General features: G+C 36.1%; 2 pseudogenes; one reads left to right on the top strand and one right to left on the bottom strand.

The window, feature by feature from the left end:
* The first annotated feature begins 3,452 nt into the window (after positions 1–3,452).
* On the top strand, positions 3,453–6,083 carry LOC125422154 (photosystem I P700 chlorophyll a apoprotein A2-like; annotated as a pseudogene).
* A 4,724-nt stretch (positions 6,084–10,807) lies between these two features.
* LOC125421785 (photosystem II D2 protein-like) lies at positions 10,808–11,759 on the bottom strand (annotated as a pseudogene).
* Positions 11,760–12,000: the final 241 nt, after the last annotated feature.

Genomic DNA, 12,000 nt, shown 5'->3' with positions numbered 1-12,000 from the left:
ATTCCTAGGTTAGATGATATGCTTGATGAGTTGCATGGTGCTTGCATGTTTACTAAAATTGATCTTAGGAGTGGTTATCATCAAATTAGAATGAAAGAAGGTGATGAATGGAAAATCGCATTTAAAACTAAATATGGGCTATATGAATGGTTAGTTATGCCTTTTGGATTATCTAATGCACCTAGTACTTTCATGAGGCTTATGAATCATGTAATGCATCCATTTATTGGTAAATTTGTGGTTGTTTATTTTGATGATATTTTGGTGCATACCCGAAACTTGGAGGAGCATGTGGATCAACTTAGACAAGTTTTGCAAGTTCTTAGAAAGAAAATATTGTTTGCTAACATGAACAAGTGTGATTTTTCCAAAGATGAGCTTGTTTTTCTAGAATTTGTAGTAAGTGCTGCAGGAATCAAATTGGATCAAGCTAAAGTGCAAGCAATCAAAGAGTGGCCGGTTCCTATAACAATCACCCAAGTGAGGAGTTTCCATGGCTTGGAAAGATTTAGCCGCACCTTTGAATGAAGTTGTCAAGAAGAATGCTGGCCTTAAATGGGGGGGAGTACAAGAAAAATCTTTTAATTTGTTGAAAGAAAAGTTATGTAATGCACCTTTATTAGTTTTGCCAAATTTTTCTAAGACTTTTGAAATTGAGTGTGATGCTTCGGGTGTAGGTATTGGAGCTTTATTAATGCAAGAAGGGAGACCTATAGTCTACTTTAGTGAAAAATTAACTGGAGCCGCACTAAACTACCCAACATATGACAAGGAGATGTATGCTTTGGTGAGGGCTTTGGAGACGTGGCAACATTATCTCATACCAAAGTAGTTTGTGATTCATACGGATCATATTAAGGGTCAAGGAAAGCTCAACCAAAGGCATGCCAAGTGGATTGAATTTATTGAACCGTTTCCATATGTGATCTGCTACAAAAAAGGTAAGGAAAATGTGGTTGCCGATGCATTATCGCGAAGGTATGTACTCTTTTCTACCTTAGATGCTAGGTTGCTTGGATTTGAACAATTGAAAGAACTTTATGAGCATGATAGTGACTTTGGAAAAATTTTTAGAACCTGTTTGAAACATGGATTTAATAAATTTTACATATTTGAGGGGTATTTGTTTAAGGAAAACAAACTTTGTGTGCCTAATTGTAGCATTAGGGAATTATTGGTTCGGGAAGGACATGGAGGTGGTTTAATGGGTCATTTTGGTGTTTTTAAAACTTTATTCTTGCTGTAAGAACATTTTTCTTGGCCTAACATGAGGAGATATGTTAAGAGAATTTGTGAAAGATGTTTGAAGTGCCGAAAAACAAAATCAACATTGAAGCCGAATGGATTGTACAAGCCTTTGCCGATTCCTACCTATCCTTGGGTAGATTTGTTTATGGATTTTATTATTGGTTTGCCTAGGTCAAGGACAGGTAAGGATTCAATATTTGTTGTAGTAGATAGGTTTTCTAAGATGGCACATTTTATTGCATGTAATAAAACTGATGATGCATCCAATGTTGCTAATTTATTTTTCAAGGAAATTATGAGATTGCATGGACTGCCAAGAACTATTGTTTTGGATAGGGATGCTAAGTTCTTAAGTTATTTTTGGAAAACTTTGTTCGCTAAGTTAGGTACTAAGCTTTTATTTTCAACTACGTGCCACCCACAAACAGATGGGAAAACTGAAGTTGTGAATAGAACCTTGTCCACTTTGTTACGTGCTTTAATTAGTAGAAATTTAAGAACTTGGTAAGAATGTTTGCCACATGTTGAATTTGCTTATAATAGGTCTTTACATTCAGCTACTAAATATACACCATTTGAAATTGTTTATGGTTTTAATCATTTGATTCCTTTATATCTAACACCTTTTACCTTTGAGTGAGCGTGGTAATCTAGATGGAAAACAAAAAGCTGATTGTGTAAAACAGATTCATGAGAAGACAAAGGCAAATATTGAGAGAAGGACCGAGCAATATGCAAAGGTGGCTAATCAAGGCCGAAAACCAATGGTCTTTGAACTTGGAGATTAGGTGTGGCTGCATTTGAGGAAAGAAAGATTTCCCGAACAAAGGAAATCAAAACTCATGCCGAGGGGTGATGAACCTTTTCAAGGTTTTGGAAAGGATAAATGAAAATGCCTACACACTTGATCTACCGGGTGAGTATAATGTTAGTGCCACCTTCAATGTTGCTGATTTGTCTCCTTTTACTGCAGGTGATGGCTTTGATTTGAGAGCAAATCCTTTTCAATAAGAGGGGAATGATGTGAATCCGCTCGAGCTCGTACAACCAACAGCTCACTGGGGTACTGATCCGATACGGATGAAGACTGGACCGATCACTAGGGCTCAAGCTAAGACGTTTAAAGGCAACCTTTCTGTCTTTATCCAGAAAGTAATTCATTCTCAAAAGGGCTTATCCATATCTAAAGATAAAAGACATGTTTTAAGCATCCAAGTGGTGGAGGCTGATACATCGGACATTTTATATCGGACACCCATGTCTTGGACATCTGACCTCGGACTTTGGACATCAGACATAACTTAGTTCAGACATCAGGCAGACATAAGTTAGCTCGGACAGAAATAAGTTAGCTCGGATAGACATAAGTTAGCTCGGATAGACATAACTTAGCTCGGACATCAGGCAGACATAAGTTAGCTCGGACATCAGACATAAGTCAGCTTAGTTGTTAAACTAGTCAACTCGTTTTCTAATTTGCGTTTGACCTTTTTATTGGATTTTTATTTATTTATTTGCTGGACAAATAAGTTTAGGAAAGTTATTATTTTATTATTTTCATTGTACATTAATTAATTCCTACTTCAAAATAAGGGAATTAATTAATCCAAATTAGATTAGGAAAGGAAGTGAAATTAGGCAATTTCCTAATTGGATTCTATGTTGGCCGAAATTTCCTAATCCTTTTAGGGTTTTATTTTGTTCATTCAAAGCCTATTTAAAGGCTTATTTTCAATGAGAAAAGGGAAGCTTGAATTTTATACAGAAAATTATTTGTGAGATTGAATTTTCTTTGTTCTTTTGAACACCTAAAGCACCATTAGTGAATGAGTGTTTTAGTTTGACTTATCAATAGGCCTTCCATCACCTATTGTGGTGTCTTTGTTATATACCAAGGTTTATAATCACAGGTTGGTTAGGGGTCAAGGTGACCATTAGAACTTGAACATAATTAGATCCGGGCTAAGATAATACGGGTTTAGGAGCAGGTCGTTCTAGGTTCCTATCACTTTTGAAAGGTGTTCTATTTGCTCATAGTTCACGTTTGATACTAGATAAAGCAAATCTTGGTTTTCATTTCCCTTGTGATGGGCCTGGAAGGGGGGGGGGGGACATGTCAAGTATCCACTTGGGATCATGTCTTCTTAGGGCTATTCTTGATGTATAATTCAATTTCGGTAGTAATATTCCATTTCAGTTGGAAAATGCCGTCATATGTTTATGTTAGTGTAAGTGATCAAGGAGTGGTAACTCACATCACGGGAGGAAACTTTGGGGAAAATTCCATTAAGATTAATGGGTGGCTTTGCGATTTCTTATAGGCACAGGCATGCTAGGTAATTCAGTCATATGGCTCTTCATTATCTACATATGGCCTTTGTTTCCTAGGTGCTCATTTTGTATGGACTTTTAGTCTAATGTTTTTATTCAGCGGGCTTGGTTATTGGCAAGAACTTATTGAATCCATCATTTAGGCTCATAATAAATTAAAAGTAGCTATTGCTACTCAGTTTAGAGCCTTGAGCATTGTCGATGGACTTGCTGTAGGAGTAATGCATTACCTTCTAAATGGAATTGCCACAACATGGGCATTCTTCTTAGCAAGAATTATTGCAGTAGGATAATGGCTAGGAGGATTTGAAAGGCATTGTGTCATTAACATTTTCAAGGTTTAGCCAAGGCTTATCTCAGGACCCCACTACACATGACTTTGAAAGTCATGATGATATTACTGAGGAATGTCTTTATCATAATATTTTTGCTTCCTATTTCAGGAAATTAGCAATAATTTTTCTATGGACTTTCGTAAATTTATTTGATTTAGCTTGGCAAGGAAAATTTAAGGCATGGGTGCAGGACCCTTTATGGGTAAGACCTATTGCTCATGCAATTTGGGATCCTTATTTTGGTCAACTGACTATGAAAGCTTTTACGAGGGGGTGATCTTGGCCCAGTGAATATCGCTTATTCTGGTGCTTATTAGTGGTGGTATACAATCAGTTTACTTACTAATGGAGATCTTTATAATGGAGCTCTTTTTCTACTATTTCTTTCTGCCATATCTTTAATAGCCAGTTGGTTACACATACAACCGAAATGGAAACTGAGCATTTCATGGTTCAAAAATGCCGAATCGTGCCTCAATCATCATTTATCAGGACTATTCGGAGTAAGTTCCTTGGCTTGGATAGGACATTTAGTTCATGTCACTATTTGGGGAGCCAGGGGGGAATACGTTCGCTAGAATGATTTATTAGATGTATTGCCGCACCTCTAAGGATTAGGCCCCCTTTTTACAGGTCATTGGAATCTTTATGCTCAAAACCTCGATTCAAGTAGTCATTTATTTGGTACCTCCCAAGGGGCTGGAACCGCCATTCTAACCCTTCCCGGAGGATTCCATCCATAAACCAAAGTTTTATGGCTGACTGATATTTCTCTTCATCATTTAGCTATTGCATTTATTTTTCTTATTGCTGGTCATATGTATAGAACTAATTTCGAGATTAGGCATAGTGAAAAAAATCTTTTCGAAGCACGTATTCCTCTTGGGGGGGGGGGGGATGCCGAGGCGATTGGGGCGTGGACATAAAGGTCTTTATGACAATAAATAATTTGATTCATTTTCAATTAGGCCTTGCTCTAGCCTTTTTAGGGGTTGTTACTTCCTTGGTCACTCAACACATGTACTTTTTACTCGATTATGCGTTCATAGCACAAGACTTTACTACTTAAGCTGCTTTATATACTCATCACCAATACAGTGCAGGATTCATCATGACAGGGGCTTTTGCTCATGGAGCTATATTTTTTATTAGAGATTACAATCCAGAACAGAATGAGGACAATGTATTGGCAAGAATGTTAGAGCATAAAGAAGCCATTATCTCCCATTTAAGTTTGGCTAGCCTCTTTCTGGGGTTGCATACTTTAGGAATTTGTGTTCATAATGATGTCAGGCTTACTTTTGGTACTCTAGAGAAACAAATATTGATCAAACATATATTTGCCCAATGGATACAATCAGCTCATGGTAAAACTTCATATGGGTTATATGTACTTTTATCTTCAACTATGGTCCCGCGTTTTATGCAAGTCGAAGCATATAGTTGCCTGGTTGGTTAAATGCTGTTAATGGGAATAGTAGTTCACTATTCCTAATAATAGGTCCCGGACACTTCTTGGTTCATCATGCTATTGCTTAAGGTTTACATACAACTACACTGATCTTAGTAAAAGGGCCTTTAGATGCATGTGGTTCCAAGTTAATGACAGATAAAAAGGATTTTGGTTATAGTTTTCCTTGTGAATGTCAGGGACAAGGTGGTACTTGTGATATTTCGGCTTGGGACGCATTTTATTTGGTGATTTTCTGGATGTTAAATACCATTGGACGGGTGACTTTTTGTTGGCATTGGAAGCACATCGCATTATGGCAGGGTAATGTTTCACAATTTAGTGAGTCTTCCACTTATTTGATGGGATGGTTAAGAGATTATTTATGGTTAAACTCTTCACAACTTATCAATGGATATAACCCTTTTGGTATGAGTCGTTTATTGATTTGGGCATGGATGTTTTTATTTGGACATCTTGTTTAGGCTACTGGGTTTATGTTCTTAATTTCTTGGTGTGGATATTGCCAGGAATTGATTGAAACTTTAGCATGGGCTCATGAAAGAACACCTTTGGCTAATTTGATTCGATGGAGATATAAACTAGTGGCTCTTCCCATTGTGCAAGCAAGATTGGTCGGGTTAGGCCACTTTTCTGTAGGTTATATATTCACTTATGTGACTTTCTTGATTGCCTCTACATTAGGCAAATTTGGTTAATTCTTTTTTTTTTATGTGTTGTATTATCCTCAATAATATCATTTCTTTCGGTGGAGAAGGGGGACTACCTTCTTATATTTCTACGTCTAGGATCCAACTTGTATAATTGAAACTAAACTAATAGGAGTTGAATTGTTATGGCAAGAAAAAGTTTGATTCAGAGGGAGAAGAAGAGGCAAATTTTGGAACAAAAATATCATTTGATTCATCGATCCTCAAAAAAAAGAAATAAGCAAAGTTCCATCGTTGAGTGAAAAATGGGAAATTCATGGAAATTTATAATCCCCACCCCGTTATAGTGCACCTACATGCCTTCATCGACATTGTTTTTCGACCGGAAGACCAAGAGCTAATTATCAAGACTTCGGTCTATCCAGACACATACTTCATGAAATGGTTTATGCATATTTGTTGCCCGGAGCAACAAGATCAAGTTGGCATGGATTAAACTACCTCTTCGTTTTTCTATTCATTTTTATGAACAATGATAATAGAGGGCCGCTTTACCATTTTGTATAAATGGGCTATCCTACTTGTATAGATATGGTCGAGGGGCGCATTCAATCCTTGTTTGCACATTAGTTTCCCACTCGTCTTTTCGTCGTGGGATAGAGCAGCTTGGTAGCTCGCAAGGCTCATAACCTTGAGGTTGTGGGTTTAAATCCCATCTCCGCAACATTTTTTTGACAAAAAATTTTACATTTGGTTTTGTTAATTTGTTAATTTGTAATTAATTACTGTTTTTCTTTGGGAGCGGCAGAAAAAGAAAAGGGGATAGAACCAATATACTATTGTGATCAACTTTACTTAATCCTTTATTCTATTAACTTAAATACATGAAGTTATTATTTCGGGCAGATAGCGGGAATCGAACCTGTATCTTCTTCTTGGCAAAGAGAAATTTTGCCATTTGACTATATCCGCATCTTTCTTTTCATTCTTGATACGAAATTTATAGATTATATTGGAGCAGAGCCAAGCCAAATACTCTCTTTCATTTTTATATTTTATGCTATTAATAGTATATATAACTATATATATAATATAATTTTATATAATTTTTAAATTTATTACATTATGATATATTGTGAATAAAAAAATAAATAACCTTTTTTTCGTTTATATATCTTATTATATATTTATATATTATATTTTATTTCGATATAATATTTGTTTATATAGTTTATATATAATTTATAATACATATTTATATAAACAAAATTTACAAAACAAATACATAAATACAATAAGTTTGACCCCTCCCTCTAAGGACACCCACCAGAAAGAGTAACCCAATCCATAATGATGTACCGGAAAATACAATAGTTTTGTTACGCGCCCAACCATCAGGAGAAGCACAACGGGTACACTAATCAGTAAGATTGATGAAGTAGCAATTAATGCAAAAATAGCCAATTGGAAAGCAATAGTCATGTTTCTAATCCTCTAATCTACCAACAAAAGAATTATACCATTTGATCTCTTTATCAGCTAAAAAATTGTTAAAAAAAAAAATGCATCATAGAAGTACTTTACCATGATTCTTTCGTTGATTCTATATGACTTATTACCGACTTTTGCCATTTTTTTTATTACGGCATAGAATCGAGGTGGTTTTTTTTACTTTACAAAGGGGATTTCTGGATCATGCATCTATATATATATATAGACAGATAGGTTTGTAGATTCATACCCAATATCTTTCTATAGATAGTAATGGTATCAACTCATATGTTCGTGTTTTATTTAGCGAAAAATAAAATAAAGTAGAAATTAGCTTTCGGAGAGATGGCCAAGTAGTTCATAGCTTCGGTCTTGAAAACCGGTATAGTTTGAAACAAAAAACTATCAAGGGTTTGAATCCCTCTCTCTCCTTTCTTGGTTTGGTGAATAGATTTTTTGCTTTTCTTTATTTTATTGGTTTTTCCCTTTCAGTATCATAAAAAGGAATGGCTCGGCTAAGTGGGATAGCCAAACCAGAAAAAAAAAAATGATTAGATATAAATGGGTTGAAAAGAATGGAAAAAGGAATACTTTTTAAATCTAACTTCACCTACCTAACCTAATATGTATGGTGGAATCAAATTGATTCCTACTTCAAGCATCAAGCTTCCTGATTCATACCTAGGACGATTTGCTCCTAAACCTATATTATATTAGCCCAAATCTAATTATGTTCAAGTTGTAATGAACACCTTGATCCCTAACCAACCTGTGATTAGAAACCTTGGTATGTAATGAAGATGCCACAATAGGTGATGGAACTCTTATTGATGATGCAAAACTAAAGCACTCACTCTCTAATGGTGTTTTAGGTGTTCAAAAGAACAAAGAGAAATTCAATTTCACAAGATAAATTCTAAATATTATTAATGGTGTTTTCTTCCTAAAAAACAAGCCCTTATATAGGCTAAAGGAAACAAAATAAAACCCTAAAAACTAAAGAGAAAAATCAGCCATACATGTGGTTTTCTATAGTGGCTGAATTTCTCACTCATTTCCTAATCTAATTTTGATTAATTAATTCCTTTATTTTGAATTAGGAATTAATTAATATACGATGAAAATATTAAAATAATAACTTTCTTAAACTTATTTTTCAAGCAAATAAATAAATAAAACCCAAAAGGTAATGGTAATTTCGTAAAACAAAAAGTAGAATCAAATTAGGAAACTAAAATACTAGCTTTTGGACTAAGTTGACTTTGATCAATCTTTGACCAATTTGAGCTCCAAATCAGCTTCAATATGCTTTTTAGGATGCCAAATAAGCTTATTATGGAGTCCCACATGTTTCCCTTGCCTGGAAGAAAAAGAAAACGCCAACTCAGCAAAATACAGTAAAGCTAGAGGAAATTACAGCAAAACCAGCCAATTCTTCATCTTATGTATACAACCCCTTTCTAGATTGGTTTGAATCTTCCTTTACTTGATTACTTATCCTCTTAAACATATGCAATGAATCGATGAAGCATAGGAACCATTTCATGCTGCTCGGACACCTTAAATGTACCAAAACTACTACCCGGGCTCGCATTGACTTCCATCACTCGTATGCTCAGGACAGGTCTTGGATCTTCAGGTATGGACAAGCCTTGTTGAGAACGAATTATACCATGGATAAAGGCAGCAAGATTTTCCCTAAACCTCTTAGCTTGAGCTCTAGTGATCGGCCTAGTCTTCATCCGTATCGGGTTAGCACCCCAGCGAGTTGTCGGTTATGTGGGTTCGGGCGGATTCTCATCACTTCTCGTCTTAATTAAGAGAAGTCATGGAAAGAATAGGTTCAAAATCATGATCAATTCCTTTTTCAAATCCTACAACACTTGCACAAGCCCTTCCTCGCATGCCATAAATGACCTACAAATAGCAAAAATCCTAGAATAAAATAAGAGGTAGCTATCCAACTTCTAGGAGAGACATAATTGACTGCATTGATCTCGGTCGCTACACCTTCCATGAAATTTAAATAATCTCAAGGAGCATGAGTCATATATTCCACAGAACACCGTTCTTGCCAGGGTTGGATGTCTTTTTTTAGCCTACTCAAGTCCAAACCGTTAGGGCCCCTTAGAGGTTCTAACAAGGGAGCACGTAGATCCTAGAAATGCATAGTTTCTCCTCCAAATATAACTTCCCAAGTCGGGGAGTGCATTAGATATTTACCTAAACCAGTAGGTCCTTGAGTGGATCCCATGTTAGCCCCAAGATGTTGGTATCTAACTCCAAAAGTAAATACTTGAGCTTGAGAAGCTTTTGGTCCAGCAAACCCCGTAAAATTCACTAGGATAAGCGGAATTATTGAACCAGATGAAGCAACAAGCAATAAAAGCAAAAATAGATAAAGCACCTAAACTATAAGACAAGTAAGCCTCTCTAAACCATACAAGCGCACGATGAGCCCATGCAAAGGGTTTGGTTAAGATATGCCATATTCCACCAAGTATACAAATGGAACCTGGCCAACATGCCCTCCAATTATATCTTCCAAATCATCCACACTAACAATCCACCCCTTTCCCACAAAAGGGGATTTTAGTAAATAACCAAATACAATACTTAGGCTAAGGGTCAAGTTGGTAATTTTTCTTACATCTTCCTCCCCCCCCCCCCCCCCCTTCTTCCTCAGAGTATAAGTATCATATATACCCCCAAAATGAAGAGCCTTGAACACTAGAAGAAAAGCATCTATACCTAACAAGATTAAGTGAATCCCTAAAATTATTGTCATTCTATTTCTATCTTTCCATATGTAACTGAAGAATGGAAAAGATTTTTCAAGAGTTTTAGGTTCCAAAAGTGCATGATAAATACGGCCAAAGCCCAATACTGCAAAGGAAATTAAGTGAATTACTCCAGATACAAAGTATGGAAAGGTGTCTAGAACTTCCTCCCCGAGACTAGTAAAATTAATCCTTGTTCATACATCAGCTTCTCTGGTACAAAATGAGCCACTTCAAATAGGTTTATTGCTTCAGTCCATAATACGATTAATCTGAGATGAGCTACATGAGCCCCCAGTAGTTTACCAAATAAGTTGATAAGTCGGCATTTTCAACCCACCAAGTGATAAGTCATGACCAGCTAAAGCTAAAGTTCCATTAAAGAGCATTTCCATGGGTAGAACCTCCTCAGGGAATATAAGGTTTTCATGAGGCTGATCTTGAGCCACTATCCAAGCACATGTACCTTCGTTTAAGAGAATATTTTTGGTGTAGAAAGTCTTAAATTTTGGATCTTCCGCTGCATGGATTTCTTGAGAACTGAAGTCAGAGGGACATAGATTCAAGGCTAGACCAACTACTCCGAGAGCACTCATCCATAAACCGGTTACTGGTACAAATAAGATAAAGAAATGTAACCAACGTTTATTGGAAAAAGAAACCCTAAAGATTTGGGGCCAAAAGCGGTTAGCGGTGACCATTGAATAAGTTTCTTCAGCTTGAGCTGGGTTAAAAACCACACCATCACCATCTTCAAATAAAGTATTTTCTATGGTAGCACCATGAATAGCGCATAGCAGAGTAGCATCCAATACCCTAGCAACTCCCATCATATGAAATGGGTTCAATGTCCAATTATGAAACCCTTGGAAAAAGAGGATGAATCAAAATATAGCAGCTACACCAAAACTTGGCGCAAAGAACCAACCAGACTGACCTAGTAGATAAATCAGGAATACAAAAACAAAAATCATAATTGGATCGAAGAATGCGATTGCATTATGAGGTCGTAATTGAATAGATCGAGCTAGTTTAAATTGACGTAACATGAAACCTATTAGTCCGAAAGCACTGTGAAAAGCAACAAAAGTCCACAGACCGCCTTATTGACACCAAGTAAACTCTCCTTGTGCTTCAGGGCTCCATAGTAACAACAAAGAGTGTGCTAAACCATTAGTAGGAGTAGAAACTATGGCGGTTAAGAAGTTGCACCCTTCCAAATAGGAACTTGCTAATCCATGGGTATACCATGAAGTTACAAAGGTTGTACCTGTAAACCAACTCCCTAAGGCGAAATAAGCATAAGGAAAGAGCAATAGACCAGACCAACCTACAATAACGAAACGGTTCCTCCGTAACCAGTCATCCATAATATCAAATAAATCATTTTCGTCTTTGGTAAATTTACCAAGGGCTATAGTCATAGTGATCCTCCTATTCAACTACTTCAACCATTTTCGAGCACCTTGTAGCATTTTCAAGATGTTGGGGCTTCTATCATTTATGTATGGTTTGATTTCTCGTCCATTGCCCTTTTCTATCATCTATGTGTCTTAAACTACTACAGTATCATATATTTTATTACTTTTTATTTTACTCTTTCATTTTCTTTTAATAAACTTCCTATTCTATTTATTTTATTCTACTATTTATATTTATTAAATTAATAGGGTACTGAATTTAATAATAGGAGA

Source organism: Ziziphus jujuba, chromosome 4 (assembly GCF_031755915.1).
Source record: "Ziziphus jujuba cultivar Dongzao chromosome 4, ASM3175591v1".
Lineage (NCBI taxonomy): Eukaryota > Viridiplantae > Streptophyta > Magnoliopsida > Rosales > Rhamnaceae > Ziziphus > Ziziphus jujuba.
This window is presented reverse-complemented; position numbering and strand designations above follow the sequence as displayed.